Genomic DNA, 26,128 nt, shown 5'->3' with positions numbered 1-26,128 from the left:
GCAGCAGAAGATGAGATGGATCTGTCTAGTGGACCACACGTGTTTGGTTTATAAAGGCTGTGTAAAACAGTGAGGGAAAATAAAGAAGCTGCCTGTACAAACACACTGCACTTCCTCTGATCGTGGACGTCTCACATGACCTCCTCTGTATGAATGTTTATCATGCCTCTGTAGTGAGAGCGAGAGGAGACGTTCATACTGTACAGAAACCCTGCTCTGACACACACACTCTCAAATCTGAGAGAAAAGGGCTTATCTATGGACTATCATACCCCTCTAACTGATTAAACTATATCTGTTTAATTAGAATAACATGATCTTTGTAAGATATATGGATTATCTGTTTAAATATAAGGATCAAAAGCTCTTATTAATAGTCCCATTGCGCGTACAGTAGCATATAATCTGTTTAAAAAAAGGAGCACGTCATCATGAAATCAATTTGCCTTCAAATTGTACAACAAGAAAACTCGATAGGTCATGAACTGGCCGTTTTTTGCTGAATGTACACCGGGGAGCTTATTTAAAGAGACAAGCTGTGCAATTTCAGGAGGCACAAGGTGAGAGCTGGGATCTGTCTGCAGCTTATGTTCCTGTCACTGCTGAGTTACCTGCTCCAGATAGCTCCAAAGGTCATGTTGTGTCTGCTGTTATGAGCTATTTATGAGAATAAACATGCTTTTATTATTTACGATCAACTCTTCGATAAATCAGTTTTACACTCTCTGTGCGACCACGTAAACAAAAACATGTTTTTTTTCTTTCTAAGAGTCAAAGTGAACATTTTTAAACTTTCAAATTTTGTTTTCAAGTTGCACATGCAGGCATTAATAATTAAGGTCAGAAAACAACATCATTAATAATTAATCAATAATTAATTCATGGTCACAGCAGTCTTTAGTATGGACACTTCGTAACAGGGTGATCAGGATGTGTTTGGTCTTTTTCTCCAACAGTACTAACCTATTAAACTGCAGAGAGCTACTGCACCTGATTGTAGTAGCTCAAACATTATTCCTATTGATAATGCAATCGTATTGTTTCTGATTTAATGAGCTCAGGTGCAGTAACAGACAAACTGTTTTCCTTACTGTTAAACTTTAGCACAACTCTGGCAAACATTCCAGCAGAGTCAAAGTTTGGTGTTCATTAAATGCATTTCCCAGCGGGGGGCATACAAACATGCATCTTTAAACCTAATGAATTTTATTCAACAGGGAAGAGAAATGGAAGGATGTCAGATGGTTCACGGCCTCTGTTTGTTTGTCCTGGCTGAGTTTGAATAGAGCTTTAAGGTGGAAATATGACTACAGCTGAAAACAAAGTGAAGTCCAGGAGAAGCTTAAAGAGCGAAAAATCTGCTGAGAATTAGTTTCCTAACTTTTCAAAAGTCAATACTTAGGGAGGCTTTCCCCACTAGAAAATCTTCTGTGGCTGTACAAAAACACTGATGTGGTGTGTTTCTAGTCCTAGTGAATTAGATCTGTTCTGGTGAGGGAGCCCAGAGGACAGCCGATCAGCCATCTGAGGACTTTCAGGTGAAATTTAAAGATGGCCAATCAGGGAGCTAGCTGACTGCAGAAGGAAATAGAATAGCAGCAATTTGTGGCAGCAACATAAGTTTTCTTACAAAATGTTCTGTGAAACATAGTATTTGATACTTAAATGGACGCACCAGGTACCACCTACCTTTAGCTTGACAGTTATTTTAACATTAATGGCCTGTCTGCTGTGTTTGTTTACACTAAAGACTCGGAGAAATTGTCCATGATTCAAAACTGTGAATATACAGTGGGTACGGAAAGTATTCATACCCCTTCACTATTTCTACATTTTGTTACGTGACTCTCAGACCATGAGAAACAACATTCTCTGGTCTGATGACCAAGATTGAACTCTTCGGAATGTCTGGAGGAAACCAGGCACCTCTATTCATCTGGCCAATACATCCCTACAGTGAAGCATGGTGGTGGCAGCATCATGCTGTGGGGATGTTTTTCAGTGGCAGGAACTGAGAGAGTCAGGATCGATGGAAAGATGAACGCAGCAAAGCAAACAGAGATTATTAATGAAAAACCTGCTCCAGAGCACTCTCGACCTCAGACTGCAGTGAAGGTTCACCTTCCAACAGGGCAATGATCCTTAGCACACAGCCAGGATGACAGAGGAGTGGCTTCAGGACAAGTCTCTGAATGTCCTTGAGTGGCCCAGCCAGAGCCCGGACTTAAACCCTATTGAACAGCTCTGGAAAGACCTGAAAATAGCTTTGCACCAACGCTCCCCATCAAACCTCATCAAGCTTGAGAGGATGTGCAAAGAAGAATGGGAGAAACTCACCAAACCCAGGTGTGCTAAGCTTGTAGAATCATACCTGAGAAGACTGGAGGCTGTAATCTCTGCCAAAGGTGCTTCAACTAAGTATTGAGTACAAGATGTGAATACTTATGTACATGCGATATTTGAGTGTTTTATTTTTAATTAATTTGCAAAAAATTCTAAAAAACATTTTTCACTTTGTCATTATGGGGTATTGTGTGTAGAATTCTGAGGGTAAAAAATAATTTAATCCATTTAGGAATAAGGCTGTAACACAACAAAATGTAGAAACAGTGAAGGGGTATGAATACTTTCCGTACCCATAATATACTGATGTGTATTTTTGATAGAACTGAATGTGAATGTAGGAAAAACTTCAGGATTAAATCAGAAACCTTTCCATGGATCAGCTTTTCTCCACAGATAAGAAACACAATGGTGTGAAAGTGAAACTGTACGTCAGACCTTCATACAATAACTCTGTATTACGACAGGACTAACCTTAAGTGCCAACTACAACTTTTTATTTTTATCTCAGTTTATTGAGTCCCCTCCTCAACAAGGTCACATTTCTATATGGAGCACAGCACCGCTCAGCTTCTTTCCCCGACCTTTAGTGCCAACAATAACAACGGGCTCACCTTATTGTTTTGAGGGTAAATAGTCATTTGTAGATGAAACAACCTTGAAGAGGGACATTCTCCTCGACTCACATTTTTCAGTTTACAGTATAAAACCTTTATAGAGGTTGTGAGGAGCTTTTACAGTGTGTTGACTTTAGTGGCCCTGAGGACAGAGCAGTGTGTGTTATCTCTGAGTTGCCTCATGTGTGTGTTTTATCCTCACTAGAAGAATCTTCTCCTACTTTCTTGAAACTGACAAACACACTTCTCTCTGTGCAGCTTTGCCTGAAAAAGTTAAAACATTGATTTGTTGGTCTGTTTTGCATATTACTTTGTCAAATCCCACAGAGACACACAGAAGAACTGTGGGAACATTCATTTTCTAGCTGACTGAATGTTTTTTCTTTCAGTGAAACTGTTTTATAACCACATCATCTCACAGTAGGTGTAAGTGAACTCAGTCTAATACCACCAAGGCCAGCAGAGAGCTGAAATAGAGCATCCCTGCTATTAGCCTGAAATCTGACACGCTTTGATACACAACATTTCTGTTACGAATTTGGACTTTTTCTAATGGCACTTCTTTTAAGCCGATTAGCTTATCTTTTAAACGATGAAACAGAGTTCAAAGATGTTTGAACCCTCAAGGTTTTCTCTAAATATGACCATTGAGGAGGACTTTGATTTCACTTGGATACAGTGAAATTGGGAACACCAGTCAAGGTCCAAATGTTGTTGTGAGCGTGTCATTCACGGCTCTGTTCTGCTTCGTTTGTGTTACACTTACAGTTTGAGGCAATGATAATTTCAAAGAGTCCCAAAGTGGAGCAAGAAGAGTCATGGGAAATTAAACGGCCCTCAATAATTTACGCTTTTGAAGGGGAGATACGATACAATGTGAGCAAATTTCATGTTATCTATATACTCCGAGCTGTTGAGAGGTTAATGGATTTTACCAAACCTCTCTTTGTGTGATCACTGCTCTGTCCACCAGAATAATCAACTCTCAGATGATCTCAGGGCTGACGACCTTCAAGTTTCTGTGTGTTGTTTATATTAAACTGAGTTTCTGACAATAACATCGGATTATTGTGATCGTCATGACTGAACATTCTTGTTATAAAAGATTAAAAAAGAAAAGCAGCGCAGAGTTGGAAAACTTTGTGAAAGCAGTAATGACAATCCCACATGCTTTGTGAAGGGAGGAGGGTGAACAAATCAGGGAATATTCCACCACGTCATGATGAAAAAATCTGCTGATTTGTTTTAAAAGGGATCTAAAGTTACAGGAGGTTTACAACATGGCTGTTTCTTAAAACCACACTGAAAGTTTAGAAATGATGTTTGGACCAGAGAGAGCTGCCAAAGTCCTGTTAGTTACAGTTATGATGTTGATGATACAAAGAGTTCAGTCTACACTTCACATGTAAAGTTGTGATCTGGCATTGATTGAGAGATTGATGCCACTCCATGATCAGAAAGGACAAGAACAAATATGCTCAAAGAGAGTTAGCAAATGTTGCTGTAGATCATTGAGGCTGTGAGCCAATACGACATTTTCAAGTGAGCGAAAACTAATTGAAAACTCTTTGTTGTTTTTTAATCAGTAAACCTTTTTGTAACGCAAGTATAATCACAGATACACAGTTACAACAAGCAATCATCACGCCTCTGTACTTTTACATTGAATGCACAATGGCATGATATTGGTGCTCTCTCATGTACCCAGTGTTGCAGGAGCACCAGAGGCCTGAAGTTTGAACACACAAGGGGAGTTTCTACACACACTCTGACATGCACACACACAGCACTGTTCTGCCCCGTTTTACAGCTATACCATCTCTCCCCTGTGACGACTTCAACTTCGGCTCAGACTTACTTATTGCACTGTGTTGCAACAGAATGCTAGAAGGTTTTGTGGCATTTTAAAGTTACTAAATTTCTTCAATTGAAACTTAATGCTGTAATGATATGCATGGGAATATGCATCTTATGTTTGAGTCTTGAAAGAATTAACTAGGGAACAACTGTTGAATAAGAATAAAAATTGATATGTTTTGTATAGCTCTTTTCTTGGTTCTCAAAGTCGCTTTACAGAAAAAGAATAATACAAATATATACAAAATTGGTGGTTTTTAAATGATTGGAGTGAGTCAGAGTTGAGGATGTTTGGAGGGAGAGAGTTCCAGAGAGTTGGGCAGTGATGGCAAAGGCTCTGTCCCCCAAGGTGCGGTGCTTCATCTTGGTGATAGGGGACAGGAGATTGGCATCTGATGATCTAAGGCGGCGAGACAGGGAGTGGCGTTTGAGGAGGTCAGTCATGTATGAGGGGGCGAGGTTATTGAGGGCTTTGTAGGTGATGAGTAGGATCTTGAAGTGGACTATAAATATAACTATAAATATATAAAATGTTAGTTCATGATAAGTAAAGACAGAACTAGATAAATGCTGTTTTGATAAGGATCTAGGTGCACACAAACTACATGCCATCCCTGCACAAATCAGAGCTGCAGCTGGGCCACCCCAGTTCAACAAGTCTGGACCCGCCTCTGTCTGTCTGATCCATCTACATGGAAATATAAAGTCATGACTGATAATGGATCCTGCTTGGGAATAAAGTCACTATTAAGTCTTTATAACTCAGCTCTTCTGTGTTCTGCACTTTTACTGTACATGTTTGTGACTCAGGCTCCTAAATGGTGGCTCTCCTCAGGATATCTTATGAGTGCAGACGAGTGTCTCTTTGATACTCCTCCAGATGGAAGGGATCAGTCGGGGCAGAAATAGCTTTTAAATGATTTATATGAAATATGTTTTAGCTCCCTCTGACTCTGACATGTTTACCCCTTTGGGATTCTTGTGTTAGAACTGATGGAACACTCATTCTTTTCAAGTACTTAGTCATTTTCATGGTTATTGTGAGCAAGCATTACACCACAGGCTCTTTGTGTATTGTACCTTCAAAATGGCACGAGCTGGATTTATCCCAAGTATTTTCCACAATCGGTACCAAAAAACAAATGAGCAACATATTTGAAGGTTGTGCAGGAGCCTCCAGGAGTGTGAGAATGAGCTTTGTGAGAGCGACATTATACTGTTTGAAAGTACAACATCAGTGTGGGACCTCTGAGCACTGAGCACAGAATGTGTGAAGACAGATTTCTAGAGCTCCTCCTGGTGACTGGTTGCAGTATAGGTCATAAATCCTGCTCCTCAATAACGGAGGGAACATCAGTCAAACTACAAAACTATGATACACATCGATTAAACTTTCTGAAACATGCTGTCATTTCAATGTTCTTATCGAGCTGATTTATGTGCCGTGTTTTCAGAAAAGTTAAGTTTCAATTAGTTCTTTGTTGTTCTAAAAGGTGGGGATGTGACATCATGATGGACAGCCTGTTGTCAAATGTGGCGAGCAGAGAAGGAGGGGACGTAGAAGGAGGGGACGGTGAGAGAAAACGCTCTTAAACAAACACAAGAGCCATTAAAACTTCAATAACTGTGTTTGCTGAAGGGGTGGGACATTAATCCTGCAGATTAACCAACCAGATCATGTTTGTGCATACTTTGGCTCTAAATTAAGTCACTGGTGTAACATGTCAGCACCCATCGTGTCAGTAATTTGGCTTCAATGTTTAACGATGGGAGGAGATGGAGGCGTGTTGTCCATATTAATATACAGTCGATGATGCTCAGTCCTCAGGGTATCTAGACCTGACACACACACACACACACACACACACCTACACATACTGTACAAACGATCACATTTGAACAAAAAAAAAGAATAAGATCTCAAAACAAAAGGGAAAACAAGTAGGAAAGTAAAATAAGAAGTAGACTCACAGAACGTTTAAACAGGACTGACTTTGCAAAAACTCCAACACTGACCTTTAAAGCTGTGAGGTTTCAGTTTACATAACAATCCCACAATAAGTCGATTTGAATTGTACCCAAACTTCATTCTAACTTGAAACTAGAGATGGGCAATGATTTTCAAATATTGGAATATTCGTTCATTTAGTAAAAATCAAAGAGTTACTTTGAATATTTTATCATTTTAAAAGTAAAATTTTTCATCATTTTCACCAGTGCCTAGTTGTAATACAGTACTCCCGCCAGACGGGGGTTAGAGCATCTTAAATAAGTTTGTTAACCGCATTAGCAAACAGAAGAAGAATGCTAACTGAATTAAATACACTTACAGTTTGAGGCAATGATAATTTCAAAGAGTCCCAAAGTGGAGCAAGAAGAGTCATGGGAAATTAAACGGCCTTCAATAATTTACGCTTTTGAAGGGGAGATACGATACAATGTGAGCAAATTTCATGTTATCTATATACTCAGAGCTGTTGAGAGGTTAATGGATTTTACCAAACCTCTCTTTGTGTGATCACTGCAAAGAGTTACTCTGAATATTTTCTTATTTTAAAAGTAACATTTTTCATCATTTTCACCAGTGCCTAGTTGTAATACAGTATTCCTGCCAGACGGGGGTTAGAGCATCTTAAAGAACTTTGTTAACCGCATTAGCAAACAGAAGAAGAATGCTAACTGAATTAAATAGCAAAAGAAGAAGAAAACAGTCGCCTCAGTCACAGCGATTTTCTCTGTTTCTGAATCTCACACTACTACACGCGTATTTCCAGAGACTGAGCATGGCTGTAAAATGTAAACACATACGCCAAGCTGTGTCACAGAAACACTGATGTACAGATCAAGAGAGACGTGGTCAGTGCCCGCTACTAGCAGCACCTCTTCCTGCTACTGGTTAACGTGACTGCCACACAAACGGGCTGTTGATGGGACAGGTGTGTGTGTATGTGTGTGTGTGTGTGTATTCGAAATATTCAGCGAATAGATGCCAATGATTATCGAATAGTATTTTGGCTTGAAATGCCCGTCCCTACTTGAAACTAACCCCTGTCATGTGTAGGTGTCTACAAATGAACTACAGCTGCAGCTATAATCTGATGACATTGTTCTTAAAATGTAAAACATGCAGTAAGATTTGCATCTAATGTAGAAAAACCAACAGGACTCCTGATTTTCCACATAGCAGTCCAAACCAGATAATGACTTTGAAATAAAAAACCTCACTGGCTTGGGTTAAAGACATAGTAATAGTGTTGTCAGTATTTTTCAGATCACACTCTGACGTCTGCTTCTCCACTGAACGATCTGGATTCCCGGGGAGAGGAACGAGTTGGAGCGAGCAGAGTATATCTGCAGGGGCAGGGCGGCTTTTATGAAGTGTTTGGATAAAGATTGTGGAGATGTTGATCATGATGAATGAATGCTTACGCTGCATCCCAGACAGCATAACTATCCCCACTGCCTCCTAAAAACCAACAAGCTTTTTCTTAATCATTTCCTTCTTTAATCTCTCCAGAATACACACAATCAGACTCAATGACTCGATGTAATGAGGTTTCAAGAGATGAAAAACTTAATATCTGAACAAAGATGAGTAAAGTAAGTCTGCAGTATCAGGATGACATGAAACAATACAGTGTAATACAGTGTCTGATAGCAGGTTCTCATTGCATTTGCATTTCCCTGCAGATTGCAGACGTGTTCGTGGGAAATAAAAATGCTGCTTAAACTGGAGAACACTCCCATAAATCTCACAGAAGTATTTCAGGGGCCCGTTTATGGCCCAAATCTACCTCAATAATTTACTTCCAACCTCCACTCCTGTTTCTGCATGATAACACGCTCCCAGGCTTCAACGTAAAATGTAGCAAAAGTAATTTCTAGAAAGCCATATTTAACTGTCAGCTACTGTTTTACATGGAGCAACTACACTGGAGAGCCTGGCAAGCTCTATTCTTTTCAAAAGCTCTGTGTTTTCTTTCTTTTCAGGTCATGTTTGCTCTCATTTACTCTCTAAATAAAGAGAAGGGGGGGAGACAAGGATCTCCGTACAAGCCACAAGGTGCACAGACGCTCAGATGGAACACAACAGATAAAGAGGACCTTCTGCAACCACACAAACCGTCTCCCTTTTAAATGGTTAGCGAGGTGCATCTCAGAGCAGCACAGTGCAGCAACACATTACTCTTCGGAGGTCTATCCAAAAGAAAACTTTGATCACATTTTCTACAATGCTGCCATTCTCAATGCAAGAAACATCAAAGCTTCAACTCTGCAGCACACAGCTCTCCTTCTTCATCACCCTGTGTCCCGGCTGCCTCTGAAATGAAGCCTCCAGTTGAACAGAGTTTGGACTCTCTGCTGAATGCCACTCACTCTGAGGCAGACAGAAAAGAGAAAGGATGTTTTGTCAGTGATGTGATGTGATGTGTCTCTTTTCATCACCAGAGCGGCTGTATAGCTCAGTTGTAGCTCAGAGGTGGTCGTCTTTCAATCGGAAGGTTGTGAAGATCAGAAGTGTCCTCAGGCAAGACACTGAACCCCAAACTGCACCCACAGTCAGCGGTGTGTGAATGCATATGAATGGGATTAGGTAATACTGATGGTCCTCTACTATATCTGCTCTGTCATCAGTGTGAGGGTGGTGTAAATGATAGAATGTGATGATAAGGTAAAAGCACTTTGAGTGGTTGGACACACATTATTTTTGAAATCAACCAAATTATTCCACTATCTCATAGCATACAGTACGATAACATCATCAAGCAGACATGAACCACACACAAATAGTAATGCACCATATTCATCATCATATCTACATGTATGTGTAGATATGAGGGTGAATATGGTGCGTAATATACCACTTTATTAGGTACATCTGTTCAATTGCTTGTTAACACAAATAGCTAATCAGCCAATCACATGGCCGCAACTCAATGCATGTAGGCATGTAGACATGGTCAAGACAACTTGCCGAAGTTCAGACCAAGCATCAGGATGGGGAAGAAAGGGGATTTAAGTGACTTTGAACGTGGCATGGTTGTTGGTGCCAGATGGGCTGGTCTGAGTATTTCAGAAACTGCTGATCTACTGGGATTTTCCCGCACAACCATCTCTAGGGTTTACAGAGAATGGACCGAAAAAGAGAAAAGATCCAGTGAGTGGCAGCTGTGTGGACGAAAAATGCCTTGTTGATGTGAAAGGTCAGAGGTCAGAGGAGAATGAGCAGACTGGTTCCAGATGATAGAAAGGCAACAGTAACTCAAATAACCACTCGTTACAACCAAGGAATGCAGAATACCATCTCTGAATCCACAACACGTCGAACCTTGAATATTAGATACAGCAGCAGAAGACCACACCGGTCCTGTCAGCTGAGAACACAATTCACATAGGCTCACCGAAACTAGACAAAAGAAGATTAAAAAACATTGCCTGGTCTGACGAGTCTCAATTTCAGCTGCGACATCCAGATGGTAGGGTTAGAATTTGGCGTAAACAACATGAAAGCATGGATCCATCCTGCCTTGTATCAACAGTTCAGGCTGGCGGTGGTGATGAAATAGTGTGGGGGATATTTTCTTGGTGCACTTTGAGCCCCTTAGCACCAATTGAGCATTGTTTCAACTCTGCAGCCTACCTGAGTATTGTTGCTGAGCATGTCCATCCCTTTATGACCACAGTGTACCCATCTTCTTATGGCTACTTCCAGCAGGATAATGCACCAGGTCCCAAAGCTCATGTCATCTCAAACTGGTTTCTTGGACATGACAATGAGTTCACTGTACTCCACTGGCCTCCACTGTCACCACATCTCAATCCAACAGAGCAGCTTTGGGATGTGGTGGAATGGGAGATTCGCATCATAGATGTGCAGCCGACAAATCTGCAGCAACTGCGTGATGCTATCATGTCAATATGGACAGAAATCTCTGATGAATGTTTCCAACACCTTGTGGAAAGTATGCCACGAACAATTAAGGCAGTTCTGAAGTCAAAAGGGGGTCCAACCTTTTACTAGCAAGGTGTACCTACTAGTGTAAAGTGGCTGGTGAGTGTATTTTCATACACACATATGCAGATGCCTACAAAGCTTCCTTAACTCAAGAAATTCAAACAGAAGGTCTTGCAGGTGGGGTGGGGAACTGCGGACCCAGACTGGGGATATCGTCGGGCGGTGGAAGGAACACTTTGAGGATCTCCTAAATCCAGCCAACACGTCCTTCGAGGAGGAGGCAGAGTCTGAAGACCCAGCGGAGGACTCGTCCATTTCCTTGGCAGAGGTCACTGAGGTAGTCAAAAAGGCTCCCCAGTGGCAAGGCGCCGGGGGTGGATGAGATTCGCACTGAGATGCTGAAGGCTCTGGACATTGTTGGGCTGTCTTGGCTGACACGCCTCTTCAGTGTCGCATGGAGGTCTGGGACGGTGCCTGTGGAGTGGTGGTTCCCATTTTCAAAAAGGGGGACCGGAGAGTGTGCTCCAATTATAGGGGTATCGCTCTTCTCAGCCTCCCGGGAAAAGTGTATTCTAGGGTGCTGGAAAGGAGGTTCCGACCGGAGGTCGAACCTCGGATACAGGAGGAACAATGTGGTTTTCATCCTGGCCGCGGGACAGTGGACCAGCTCTTTACCCTTGCGAGGCTCCTGGAGGGGGCATGGGAGTTTGCCCCGATCGTGTACCACGGGGGCTCTTGTGGGGGGTACTGCGGGAGTATGGGGTTCGGGGGCCGCTACTGCGAGCTATCCGGTCCCTGTATGACCAAAGTGAGAGTTGTGTCCGCATACTTGGCACAAAGTCGGACGCGTTCTCGGTGCGTGTTGGACTCCGCCAGGGTTGCCCCTTGTCACCGATCCTGTTTGTAATCTTTATGGACAGGATCTCAAGGTGCAGCCAGGGGGGAGGAGGGTCTCCAGTTCGGGGAGCTTGGAATCTCATCTCTGCTTTTTGCAGACGATGTGGTTCTGTTGGCTTCCTCGAGCGGGGACCTCCAGCGGGCATTGGGGCGGTTTGCAGCTCAATGCGAAGCGGCCGGGATGAGAGTTAGCACCTCCAAGTCTGAGGCCATGGTTCTCTGCCGGAAAACGGTGGATTGCTCTCTCTCGGTGGGGAGTGAGACTTTGCTCCAACTGGGGGAGTTTAAGTATCTCGGGGTCTTGTTCGAGAGTGGGGGTAAAATGGAGCGTGAGATCCACAGGCGGATTGGTGCGGTGTCAGCAGTGATGCGGACGTTGTATCGGACCATTATGGTGAAGAGGGAGCTGAGCCGGAAGGTAAAGCTTTCGATTTACCAGTCTGTCTACGTTCCAACCCTCACCTATGGTCATGAGCTGTGGGTCATGACCGAAAGGATAAGATCGCGGATACAAGCGGCTGAAATGAGCTTTCTGCGAAGGGTGTCTGGGCTCGGCCTTAGAGATAGGGTCAGGAGCTCGGACATCCGGAGGGAGCTCGGAGTAGAGCCGCTGCTCCTCCGCGTCGGAAGGAGTCAGCTGAGGTGGTTCGGGCATCTGATAAGGATGCCTCCCGGACGCCTCCCTTTAGAGGTGTTCCGGGCGCGTCCAACTGGGAGAAGGCCCCGGGGTAGACCCAGAACGCGGTTGAGGGATTATATCTCCCGCCTGGTCTGGGAACGCCTTGGGATTCCCCAGGAGGAGCTGGAAAGTGTCACCAGGGAGAGGGGATGTCTGGGTCAATTTGCTTGGACTGCTACCCCCGCGGCCCGACCCCGGATAAGCGGAAGAAAATGGATGGATGGAGGTCTTGCAGGTCCTTTTTTGAAAGTTCCTTTCTTTTCCGCTCTCATGCTTTAATGGTATATTCTGACAATTCAACACATCAGAGACAGTCAATTAAAAGACCATCCTTCATATGACTCAGATCTAAGTCAGCTACATTCACTTCTTTTAAACAGACTTTCTTATAAATTATGATATAAAGGACACTATTAAATAAAATGATCTATTCTAATATTCACTTTTCTACTTAACTGAACTCACAAAATCACATACTCATTCATCCTTAGGCACACCTTTATATCTCTCTCAGTTTCATTATGAAGGGGTAATATACCAGATCTTAACTGTGCACATTGTGATCTCTGACTATTGGACAAATTAAACACATTTATAGTTCTTAAATTAACACTAACATCTCACTTTTGGCAATAAATTTGAACCCCTCCGTATTCAGAGTGGCTGCTTGTAAATACTGACTTTCAAGTCCACATTCCTGTAATAAATTAAACATTCATGTGCCCTTACACCTCTTACAAAGCAAACACATCCAGATTAAATATTATACTGTTCAGTCTGTTGGATGTTAACGCCAGGAGACGGTTCCTCAATCACTGATTTAGTCATCATCATCCACCTGATGTGAGGACCTGAGGATGCAAAACAAGAGGCTGAACTTGTGCGAACTGTAATTTTCAGAATGAAAGTAAAAATGTTGTATAATTAAATGTTTTCACAGGCAGCGCTGGATGAAATTCAAACCCAGAGCCCTAACTCAAACTGAAGTATCATGGCCGTGTAATAAAAGGTTAAATTAAAGTGTGGATTTGGAGGATATTTGTGACAAAGATCAGGAATGCTTTTCCAAAAACAGAGTTCTTTAAAACACCCTTAAAAAATGTCTGACATCTATCAGAGTTATGTAATTCATTTTCTGACACAGAGGGTCACCAGGTGCACGACCATCAGAGATAAAGACTACCTGAAAAAGCGATGCAAACCTCAGTCATGCCCTCACAGTTCAAAGAAATAAAGACACAACTCAGCCCTCAACACAGTCTGACAGGATCAATCATGACTCATGAGTGAGAGCTGCTCGTGGCTTTATGTAGACACAGGAGACGGACTCTCCAACAGCACAACAGCTCATCTGCAGGGGGAAGCTTCCAGAGCAGTAATGATGCAGTTAAAGCTCGGGAGACGTCTGAAGACAAAACATCTCTTTAGGCTGCAGAGATACTGAATATTTTAAACCACCATGGGGGAAGTAAGCACAGTCATTACATGATCCCATGCATGGATGTTTTTCAGCTCTTGAAGATGAAAATGTAAGAACAGAGCACAGAAATTGAGCTAAGCATATAAGTTAAATAAAGAAGACTGTCTCTACTCATTCATTCACAAAGTCATCACTCATTCATTTAGCTCTCTGTCTCTCTTTATCAATCTCTTCCTATGTGTCTTTTATGCTCTGGAGATCAGCTGATTGAGGGCATTAACTCTCTTTTAAATATTAAACCAACCACATTTCACCATAGCGCCAATCATCCAATCATCCTGCTGCTGTTCAACTTAAACTCTGTTCTCCTCTCTGCTCTGTCAGCTCTTAGTTTTACTCCATGGAGGAGTATCTTATCCTGTTCTTATCCTGTTCTGTACCTCACTACCCTTCTAAGTTTGTAAAGATGTCACAGTTTTCAAGAGAAAATCTTAGTTAAATTATTCAAAGACCAATGACTTCACAAAGCTTCATTTCTAACTTAGCTTCCTGATGCACTCAACTTGAACTGACAACAATGTTTTTTTCAAAACTGAACTCGTAGACTCGGTGCCAAAACAAAAGCTAACTGGATCTGTCTTTAGGAGCCAAAAATTGACTTCAACCGGTGAATAGAAAAACATGTGACATGACATGAAAAGGATATTCTGCAGCTTGGTTTCATGTAACATACAGAGTCAGATTGGGCTGTCTTCCTTATTTCACTATGCTTATTTCCATTTTCCATCACTAAACTATATACGAAAGCTTTTATTTGCCGTGCCAAGAAGTCCTCAGGCCTTCACTGATTTTCAAAATTAAACCAACACTGTAGAGATTTGTGAGTTTACGTTATTTTGGCATTACTCTTCAGCAAAAACAGACAAGGAATGCAGGTATCACGTAACGTGCCATAGGAATAGTATGTGTTCTAGGGATATTATGATTTGCCAAGAAAAACTGTAACATGGAGAGGACAGTAAAAAAGTAAAGTAAGTGGAGACACCAAAGTAAGCATGTTTTATGGTTTTATGCTGAAATTGATGTGCAGCAGAAGGCAGCTACTCTGCGAGCCGATGATAAGGAGGAGATAAAGAGAGTCACGCCTCACTGTCCCTCCACCGACTATCACCTGCAAGCTAGTTAAATAACTGGTGGTCTGTATAGGATTTCAGGTCACTCCCTCTGCTCTTCCAATGCCACCAGTGCTGCACTCATACTTTCAGACCCACCACTTCCCAGCATCCACCTGCAGACCCCTACGAGGGTGTTTAAGATATCATCTCATCAACTCCACAAATATCTGTAAAATAAATAAATGGTAAAATAAATCTGCAAGGAGTGATAAGGTTGGAGTGTATACACCAAATATAACAATGTTCTACTGCTGCAGTAAACATTCAAATCATTACAATGTGAGCCGTCTGATTGAAATACACTACCGTTCAAAAGTTTGGGGTCACTTAGAAATGTCCTTATTTTTGAAAGAAAAAAAGCACTGTTTTTTTCAATGAAGGTAACATTAAATTAATCAGAAATACACTCCATACAGTGTTAATGTGGTAAATGACTATTCTAGCTGCAAACGTCTGGTTTTTAATGGAATATCTACACAGGTGTATAGAGGCCCATTTCCAGCAACCATCACTCCAGTGTTCTAATGGTTGTCTTTGCTAATCGTGTTAGAAAGCTAATGGACGATTAGAAACACCTTGAAAACCCTTGTGCAGTTACGTTAGCACAGCTGAAAATGGTTTCACTGGTTAGAGAAGCTGTAAAACTGGCCTTCCTTTGAGCTAGTTGAGTATCTGGAACATCACATTTGTGGTTTCGATTATACTCTCAGAATGGTCAGAAAAAGAGAACTTTCATATGAAACTCCACAGTCTATTCTTGTTCTTAGAAATGAAGGCTATTCCATGCGAGAAATTTCCAAGAAACTGAACATTTCGTACAACGATGTGGACTACTCCCTTCAGAGAACAGCACAAACAGGCTCTAACCAGAGTAGAAAGAGAAGTGGGAGGCCCCGGTGAACAACTGAACAAGAAGACACGTACAGTAGAGTCTCTAGTTTGAGAAATAGACGCCTCACAGGTCCTGAACTGGCAGCTTCATTAAATGGTACCCGCAAAATGCCAGTGTCAACGTCTACAGTGAAGAGGCGACTCCGGGATGCTGGCCTTCTAGGCAGAGTGGCAAAGAAAAAGCCATATCTGTGACTGGCCAATAGAAGGGAATGATTAATATGTGCAAAAGAACACAGCCATTGGACAGAGGAAGATTGGAAAAGGTACAGATGGACGAATCAAAGTTTGAGGTGTTTGGATCACACAGAAGAAGATTAGTGAGACGCAGAACAAGTGAAAAGATGCTGGAAGAGTGCCTGACACCATCTGTCAAGCATGGTGGAGGTAATGTGATGGTCTGGGGCTGCTTTGGTTCAGGTAAAGTGGGAGATTTGTAAAAGATAAAAGGGATTTTGAATAATGAAGGCTATCACTCAATTTTGCAACGCCATGCCATACCCTGTGGACAGCGCTTGATTGGAGCCAATTTCCTCCTACAACAGGACAATGACCCAAAGCACACTTCAAAATTATGCAAGAACTATTTAGGGAAGAAGCAGGCAGCTGGTATTCTGTCTGTAATGGAGTGGACAGCGCAGTCACCAGATCTCAACCCCATTGAGCTGTTGTGGGAGCAGCTTGACCGTATGGTACGCAAAAAGTGCCCATCAAGCCAATCCAACTTGTGGGAGGTGCTTCAGGAAGCGTGGGGTGAAATTTCTTCAGATTCCCTCAACAAATTAACAGCTAGAATGCCAAAGGTCTGCAATGCTGTAGTTGCTGCAAATGGATCATTCTTTGATGAAAGCAAAGTTTGAAGGACAAAATTATTATTTCAAATAAAAAATCATTATTTCTAACATTCTCAATGTCTTGACTATGTTTTCTATTCATTTTGTAACTCATTTGATAAATAAAAGTGTGAGTTTTCATGAAAAACACAAAATTGTCTGGGTGACCCCAAACTTTTGAACGGTAGTGTACATTGGTTTGTAATTTATGGAACACCACATCAATAATAAAGGAAATGTATTTTCATGCTCACAATTCCTCATATTTTATTTTTGTGACTGTTTCACAATGTGGTTTTCTCCTCATACACCACACATGACATGTTTGTGGCTGTGTGCATCGTGGGTGCGTCACTGTAACGAGCACTGTAATGGGATGTTTTGGTACCACTGTAAGGTGTGCATTGTATTCTCTGCTATTCACCTGCACTGTTTTTCTTTGAATGATGCTCTTATATGTGTAAAGTGGAAATGTCACAGGCAGCACGGATTCATGATCTGAGAAATACAGGATGGCATCACAAATGTCACCTCCTCCTCCTCCTCGTCTACCATCTATCACAAAGCAGCGAGGCCCTGACAGGGATACACAGCTGAGCATGCTGCCAGAGCTGCATGTGTGAAAACACATGCCACTTTCGGTCTATTGTGCAATCACAAAGAAAATGACTGATCAGAACAATAAGCAGGTGTGCTGTGGAATGATGATGACTGAGGGGGTTTGAAGTAGGTGGTGTGATATAATGATCATGATAATAACTTCAGAGACAGCTGTGGAGTGTGAGAGAGTCAGGAGATATGGAGCCTTACGGTTAGTGTGGACGGTTGATGTTCAGGTTTCTTTGTAGTGCCTCACTCATCTAAAGGCTGCTGGCTGCTCATTAGTTCTGCATCTTCTGTGGGCAGGAAGAGAAGAAGAAAACAATGCACATAAGAAACACGCTTTGTTAGATGCACCAGCAGTGCTCTCTGCAGTCTTCACACACCATCACACAATCCAACCAGTTATTCATCACTCCACAAGCTGCTTGTGAAATTCATTGAGTGTTAGAAAAGAACATCATTTGTATTTTTAGTAGTAATTAAGGCTGTGATGGAAACATAATAAGGAGTTGTTTTTCTGTGTTTACACCATCAGAGTGAGACAGAGCTATTTCTGCTGAGTCAGGGCGACACAATTAAGAAAAATATCATTGAAACTGCAAACAGCGCAGAGCAATATCCAAAACAAAGAACATGCAGTTGTTTGATGAATTGAAAACAGCATTATAATGAAGTGCTACTGTAGGGAGTGGAGCTGGGTGTTGAAAAGGATCTCACAATACAATACATATCAGGATACATGAGATATGATAGGATACACATCACAAGACTTTGAAATGCTCTACATCATTTACAGAAAATGTAAAAGTGGAGCAGAGAAAACAACTTGCTGTGCCACTGAGTGGAAAGTATTTAAATCAAAATGTACATTCTTAGTTATTATAATAAAGGGGTTCAATTTGATTACAGAAACATCAATATAAATACTTCAACTAATGGGAGCCGACAGTATGGATATTTTTTATTGTATTGAAATTTTTTTGCACAGCCCTGTTAGTGGTGCAGAGACTTTTCAAAGGTCCCGGGACTTTTGGGGGGCAGGGCCTGCAATGCTGAACGTGTCTGATTGGTAGATTAACCGCAGTGTTTTTATTCCGCCCACCGTCCACAGTAACATCACACACATCTGTGATTCACTTGATTTCTCTTTCTTTCATTAGTTTCTATTTGTTCTATCTTTTTTGTATGTGTGTGTACTTTTCAAAAGAAGAAGCTGTGATTCTCTTGATTTAGCAGCTTGTAACAGCAGTCTTCTCTAAACCCACCGCGAATGCATCTCTCCCGGTGTTACGGTTTTAAAAGTGACCCTGTAAACTGGAGAGCTTCAGCTGAACGTGTCAGTGTTTGTGGAGTTTACACAGCTGTTGAAACACAGAGGGAGTTCCTGGGAATGCAACCTAGTTCAGTTTTTATTAAGATTTCCAAATATCCTCATCAGATATTTAATGATCGTCTAAAAGACGTTTATGAGGGATGCATCCGGCTGAGAGTCTCCAGTTAACAGGGTCGCAGTTTAAACCAAAACACAGGTCGATCTCTGCCACGGCTTTTTGAGTTCAAAAGGATTTTAAAGCTGTGTTGAAACGTCTTTGCTACTCGTGCTTATCTCCTCTCACGTGTTGATTCAGTGAATCCATCTGTGATGAAATATAGCACCATCTAAAACAGCGCCAGCTGAGTCTCTTCATGCTAACAGGCTAACTGTTGTGTTTCTCATAATGATACCTGCCTGTCCGTCTGCTTCTATGGTGTCATCTGTGATGAATGGCATTCTTCTTTGTTTTAGTGCCCTCTACTGGTCTGGTGGTGTAGTGCATTTATTGTTTTTCCGTCCGTACGTCACTGGCCTGATTCGCACAAACTACCCGGGACTTCAGCCCGCTGTGAAACGCAGGCAACAATGGGGGGCACAGGAACCTTTTAGTTCAGGATAAAGTAGTTATAGTGCCTAATATACCCCGTAACTCTTGGTCGAAATGCACCTGAAGTAAACGTAAGTAAACGTAAATTTTTTCGCAAGGCATAAATCTTTGTTTAGTTTAGATTTTTAAAGTTGGCAAATTATTATTTCTTTTAATGGTATTTTGACTCTAACCTTGTTTTTTTTTTCACTTTTCTCATAACTCAAAATGAAAACACCAAACGCTCTCTTCAGAATTGTTTTTTTTTTCGATCTGTTTCTGTGCAAATAAACTTTGTAATATAAAAAAGATAAACCCTGTTAGGTATGAATTGTGTTTGTTTTGCTGTCAAAATAAAGGCAATATGATATTTTCTTCTATATCCTGCAGCCACAGAGGTTTATTTCAACCTCAGCTTGAGAGGAAGAGGGGTAAGCCTGAAATTACGAGGCAGTGTATATCACTTGTCAATCCTGTCTGCACCATAAAGAGTGCAAATAGGTATGACTCAGAGAACACACAAGGCTGAAATGAAGAGTGGGAAATCTCATACGCACAAAATGTCAAATCATCCCAAAAATAATGAGGTGAACAAAAATGTAATCAGAGAACCTGATGAATCATAGTTGCTGCTATACTCTGCTTTATCTCTGAGGATCTGACATGCATAAGAAATGTTTTTATTCAAACACAATAAGCCGTGCAGGCAGATCAACACAAAGCTTTTCTATAAGCTATTGATTTATTGGCGCCATGTGAGCGATGGATTTGCGAGCTGCCAGATTGTATCAATAGTTTGAAGAAAACAAACAAAAACATGGATCAATTACTCTTCAAAAAGCAATCTTCAAAATCCATACAAGTCTTCTGTGAGAATCTGAAGTCAATAACCAGAAGACAGCCTCCTGTGAACTATGACACCACAGATTTATGGAGATTCCCAGAAAGCATCACTATACTTTGGCCTTTATCAGAATGAAACCTGAGAAATGAACTTCAGAGGAGGATCGAGACAGATTTAAGAGGACAGATGAGAATCAAAGTTTTCCGTTAGGTGTTCAACTAGAGTCTTGCAAAGTTATCATGGAAGTGCCAGAGGGAATTATGGGAGATGACATTCAAAGACAGATGCAAAGGCCAGACTGTGCATTAATGTAGAAGGTCTTATATTACTGTAGGCTGAGTGAGGATCGTACGCACGATTCGGATGATTGATACGGATAAAAGGCTTCAGTGTGCACACATATTTCAAAAAGTGTGTGTTATGAAATACACAAAGTTAGCACTGTGTACAGTTAATATAAATCGCTTTGTTCTGCAGCATATATGACAAATACATCAGTGAGAATCTGGAATCAAATCAAACACAATCACTATCAGCGGTGAGAAGTTGTACTGTTCCAAAAACAAAACTTTATGAGAAAAGGAGATAAAATGTTTCAAAAATGTTTCTTTCAAAATATTAAACCATCTTCTCAGTATTTCTTGGGAATTAATACCTTTCAAAACCCAGATCCTCTTCATCCCTGAAAATTAATTCCCATCTCAGTGAAAACAAAGCTGACATAATACAATCTCTCCCACTCTCCTTCAACAGAAAATAGAATTCCTCCAACATTTCTCTCTATGACGGATGAGTTCAAGTGGGCGCCTCGTGGCATTTCTGGGTTTATATGCTACTGAATAATGTAGAAGGACAAATAAATGAATGACGTGATTCAACCCTTTCTTCTACAACAAGCAGAGCTTCAGAAATGTTGTTGTACACATTAGTGACGGATGTTAAAACATCCATTATTTAGCAGTATAGAGGATATGAAAATGAATACCTGGCTCAGTAGATGCTGTAAGATATGAAACCTCCTGTGAAAGGTTTAGAATTGTGTTGCATTATTTGATTTAGTGAAAGCTACACTTTTAAAAAGTCAAAGAAAAAGCAGAGGATCACAGCTTTATTTTCAGCTGATTTAATGTTATCCACTTCCACCTCATTAGCAGAAACCAATCAAGCAAAAATAATAATTAAGTGACACCGGCAATGAGCCGCTCAGAGTCACAGGGATACGGCTGTGTTCTTGTTTTGAAAGAGGGAGGTCTGCAGGATTTATCTTCGTTGGCAAGTTTTGAGAGCTCTGAAGTGAGTCGCCTCCAAAACAAACTCCAAGACACAGGCCTTAAAACAGAATCCATGTACAATGAGTTTATTTGTGTGTTCTAATATTAAATATGACCCAAGGGATTCACAGGCACAAAACAAACCCTGCTCAAGGTCTACAAGACAAGAAGGGAAAACAAAGTACAAACTCCAGAGAGGACGAGGGCTACAGTAGAAGAAAAAGAAAAAGGGAAAATTGGAATTACCAAAAAATAGCTGACCCGGAAAATTGGATTATAATCCAACATAGGATTGTAATCGGTTTAACACTAGTGCAGGAAACCCAATGTGAGACCTATAAGCCTAATCATGAACTAAAATCTGTTCTTTATGTTGCTTATGGTTATGGTGGGCAGCATCCTCCATCATAACCCCGTGTATGATAATCCTCATTCCAAAATAAAGTTTTCCAAAGATCTTGACCCTCTCTTCCCTCCCGGCTTTAATGCATGAGTTTCCCTGATAACACAAAACACCGTCAGTCGGGCAGTCGCACAAATCCAGTCTGCAACAAGCTGGAAGCAGAAGATAAGAAACAGGGACATAAAGATAGCACCAGACTGGCTCTGACCCATCGTACTTCCTGCAGGGAAGGACTCTGTCTGCACCGGGCAGATGTCAGGTTCTGTGCGGAGAAGAAACAAGCTGCCGAGTACAGCATCCAGACCTGCATGGAGGGACTATAGATTGTCAAAATGCATCAGCTTAGTAGCTGGAAATAACGCAGAGACTTTGTGACTCATTGGCTTTCTTAATAGCTCATCTTTTATGGTACATTAGTGCTCCTACACCATCAAATGACAATGGGAGAGGATTATGAGCGTGTGCTTAAAATAACACCCCAGTGAACTGTACTGGGTGTCAAGTGCAGCTCTTGAGGTAAACCAGAGAGGATATTTTGACCTTTAGTAATCATTTTCAATTAAAGCTTTCTTTCTTTGTACTTCACATTTTTATAACGTGGCTCCTTTATTTGTAAATTGGGCCATCCTTCATGTTGGGTTTGACAACATTTTATTCACTGGTTTAATGGCTGACATTTGAGAAGAGGGCAATGAATTTGACCCATAACTCAGACTACAAAGCCGCACTTGGAAACAGCACTTATGAGTTTGACGGGTTTAATGGGCTTATAAGTACAAATAAACTTTAAGGGTTTCTTCTGAAACAACCACACGGTGCATTTGAAGCTGTTTCAGTGTAGAGCAGTTAAGGGATAATGTATAATGAGCGGGTGGTTATGCAAATTAGAATCCTGATATCAAACTAAACATTTAGGATTGATTTTAAGATTATTTTATTGACTTTTAAAGCACAACATGGACTTGCCCCTCTCTATATCTCAGAGCTTTTATCCCCCTAAACCTGGATGCAGTCTGAGACCTCTGGCAGTTCTCTGCTAGCTGTTCTAAGGACCCGACTGAAGACTAAAGGGGACAGAGCTTTTTCAGAACAGCCTGCCAGAGGAGATTAGACTTGCAGAGTCAGTCCCGTGTTTTATGTCATTACTCAAGACACATTTTTACAGGAAAGCTCTTGTCATTTTATTTGTATCGCTTAATTTTGCTTTGCATTGTTTTTATTGCCCACTGTGAAGCACTTTGTTACCTGTATTGAAAAGTGCTATATAAAGAAAGTATTATTATTCTATTATTATTTTTATTTTTATTTTTGTTTTTATTAATTCCACTTAAGGTAAAGACAGAAAAATTAAACAGGACTACAGCAGGGGTATTTTGGGGCCTGACTACACACTGCAGGCAGCGGTGGCAAAGCCCTACTGGAATCCTAAGGATTCTCTTTCTTTCTGCCTCTTTTACCCCAAATTTGCATGCCTCAACATGGCCTAAAAACTCCCTAAACTTTGACCAAAATTCAGTCCCGGCAATAAATGCATGAATTCATAGGTTTTGCGCAAATATCTTCCCCAAAGCGCCCCCTAATGGCTGAACAGGTAAGCCCCTTCCAACTAAATGGTAAAAGTGATACTGTTCTGTTAGCACTGTTTCCAAGTTTAAAGTGGACTTCAAATCAGCATTGGCTTTAATTTGGATCAGGAGTCTTTCAAGTATGTGGGAAAATATAGATTTTAACTAGGGATGTCAGCAATTAAAATTACTTGAAACACGCATTTTTGTTTCGATTTTCTATCACTTGGAACAAACATCATGTGGTCTGATATTTCATTCAGGTATCAGGGAGGTGTTTTAAGTTTAAAGCATGTTTCGGTGTGAATCAGCTGACTGAAGGTGTTGCTCCCAGTTGAGATGCTCAGCTGGGAGCTCAGCTGAGTGACAGATCTCCACAAGCGCTTTCTTTCTCCGCCGCCGGACTGATTAGGACTCGGTTGCGCTCCCGGCTGACACCTGACCACACTGGACACTGTGAGTCTGAAATACGTTTCTGCTCAGTTCTCTTGTTGAAGTCTGAGCCTGACTGTGTGTCCGCAGAGATTATGAGTCTGCTGCACATGTTGATATTCAACATGTTTAACATTTTGAACACCTCAATACGATCCATAGTTATTCAATACTGTCAGTTATATACATTGTGTCATGAAGGAAAATTTGATTCAGGGGAAAAAATGCATTTGGCATTGTTTCTGACATAGACAGCGTTTACATTTTTTTAATGATTTATCGATAATTGATCGTTAACGTTTCAAAGATCGATCACGGAAAATACTTCAAATTTACATCCCTAATGTTAACATCTACTATTTCATGACCTCCTCTCAGTTCTTAGAACTGATTTCAAATAGGGGTCTGTTTAATCCGTGGTAACTGTGTGCAAGTTCATCTATGATTCTGATATCACAGCGAGCAGGGACCTTCTTTAATGCTGCCATTAGTCTTTCTCTGCCATCATCACACACTCACTCACGCTGTCAAAAGATACTAATATGAATAATAAATAGACCGTGACTACCATACGGATGAAACCCGTCATATCTACCCTGTAAACGTGATTTCATGTACTCAGGTGCTCATGGTGGAGTGTATGTATTTATGGGTGAAATTAACCTTTATCTATATATATATGCCATGAGAGGAATCCATGCATAAAGAATGCACTTTATTTGTAGAATGGTTCTTTTCCATCACTTTTTATCAAATCATTTTTGTTGAATTTTTAAAATATGCTGCAGCTTGAAAATCCCAGGATAGAGCTGTTGAGACAATTTTCCCGAAAGAGTGCTGAGGAAAAACTCCAGACATTAGATCAGGGAGTTAAAAAACACATTTTCATCACCTGGAATTGGAGCTGAAAGGAGTGCATCCTTGTGTATAGGCGCCTATATGGAGTAAATTGAGTGGGACATCTATTGAAAGAGATGAGGTCTGAATGAGTCTATCTAAGAAGCTGAAAAATATGGAAGAGGTGAAAATGCTTTTCATGCTCATGTCATATACTGTATCTCAAAAGACCTTGCCAACAGAACGCATGACACACAAAGTAGAGATTCTCATACAGCAAAACGTGACTGCACCTCTTCTGCCATGCATAAAAAGAAAGAGACTTACTGCAGCTTTAATGTACAACCTGACCCAGTTTAAACACTAACCGATATCCCATGTCAGCTACAGTCAAGCTAGGTTGAACTGTAATTCAATGTGAGCAGAGAGGCATTAGTCAGGTTTTCCCCCAGTGGGCACAAAACAACATTGTGGGCTGACAAGTGAATGCAACAGGGGGGTTTGTATTATTGATTAAGCATTACCAGAACACCACCTCCACTCTGGATAAATACAGAAGAACCCCACGTCTGTGGTTCTGCTGAGTTCATCCTGCTAACCAGGCAGAATGAACAGTTCTGCTTCAAAGTCTATGTGTGAGTTCCATGGTTTCCTCATGTGGTTTGGTGGTTTCTACAGACCCCAGCTGAGCATTACAGGCAAAGCTGAGCAAAGCTTTGTCACAGTGCTGACACTGACTCAAGCAGCAACCTGAGCCAGTCCAACCAACAGACAATGCCTTTTAGTCACAGCAGTGCATTATTTTAAAATGATCCCAAACAAACCTTAATCAGATGTTGCAAGCGAATGCAAGTCTAAAAAACAGATGAAGCTTTGTGTGAGAGCAGGCTGTTAAGAGCTAAGATGACATACAGGCTACTCTTTCTGGACTCTACAAGCTGCACTTAAAACCATGAAGATGCAGCGAGACACAAAATCAACTTAGCACCTGCATAAATATAAAATAAAGAGAGCATTAGTACTTTTGCTTTTGCCCTGCTGCTCCCATTAAAATAACCTCTTCCCTCTCCAAAACCTTTACTTCTTTTTAATGGGACTGCCATCATATCTCATGGGTATTTGGAAAGACTCATAGATCAGGACACTATCAAAACTAAGGTTTTCTTTAATTTGATTATTTTATAGGTTTGGTGCATAGACTGTATAGATAATGGAAGTAGTATCCGTGATGTCACCCATCTGTTCCTGAGTGCTGTTTTGAAGCCCATCGTCGGCAGGAGCCATATTATGCTGAACTCAACCAAGCATCGTGTGACGTCTTTTTGAACCAGGCTGTAAACATGTTTATTTCTGCTGCAAAGATCGTCTTTTTTGAATGGGTGTGTATGTGGTTTCCAGTGTTTCTGCAGCCAGCCTCAAGAGCAAGCGGATGCTCGATGAATTGCAGTTTATAACACTTCCGCATGGGCATCATATTTTGAGACCGGAGGTTAGCGCTTGGTTTGGTGATCATAAAAAAGACTGAAAGTAAGAGCAACACTGTATCCAATATGAAGATGTTCTTAACTCGCTTACTGTCAGGAGTAAAATGATAGATGCAGAAT

The 26,128-nt window shown here is 41.2% G+C and overlaps 1 protein-coding gene across 2 annotated transcripts in view; it reads right to left on the bottom strand.

Annotated features, from left to right (window-relative positions):
• Positions 1–26,128, bottom strand: part of gulp1a (GULP PTB domain containing engulfment adaptor 1a) — a 125,293-nt gene that overhangs the window by 56,362 nt on the left and 42,803 nt on the right. For both annotated transcript variants that reach the window (XM_034693455.1, XM_034693461.1), the window contains exon 2: positions 17,479–17,564. The gene's annotated coding sequence lies outside the window, so the exon portion shown is untranslated. The remainder of the gene's footprint in view (positions 1–17,478; positions 17,565–26,128) is intronic.

The sequence above is a fragment of the Notolabrus celidotus genome, chromosome 10, assembly GCF_009762535.1.
Source record: "Notolabrus celidotus isolate fNotCel1 chromosome 10, fNotCel1.pri, whole genome shotgun sequence".
In the NCBI taxonomy this organism is placed as follows: domain Eukaryota; kingdom Metazoa; phylum Chordata; class Actinopteri; order Labriformes; family Labridae; genus Notolabrus; species Notolabrus celidotus.
The sequence above is the reverse complement of the archived record's forward strand: the minus strand, read 5'-3'. Positions and strand labels throughout refer to the sequence as shown.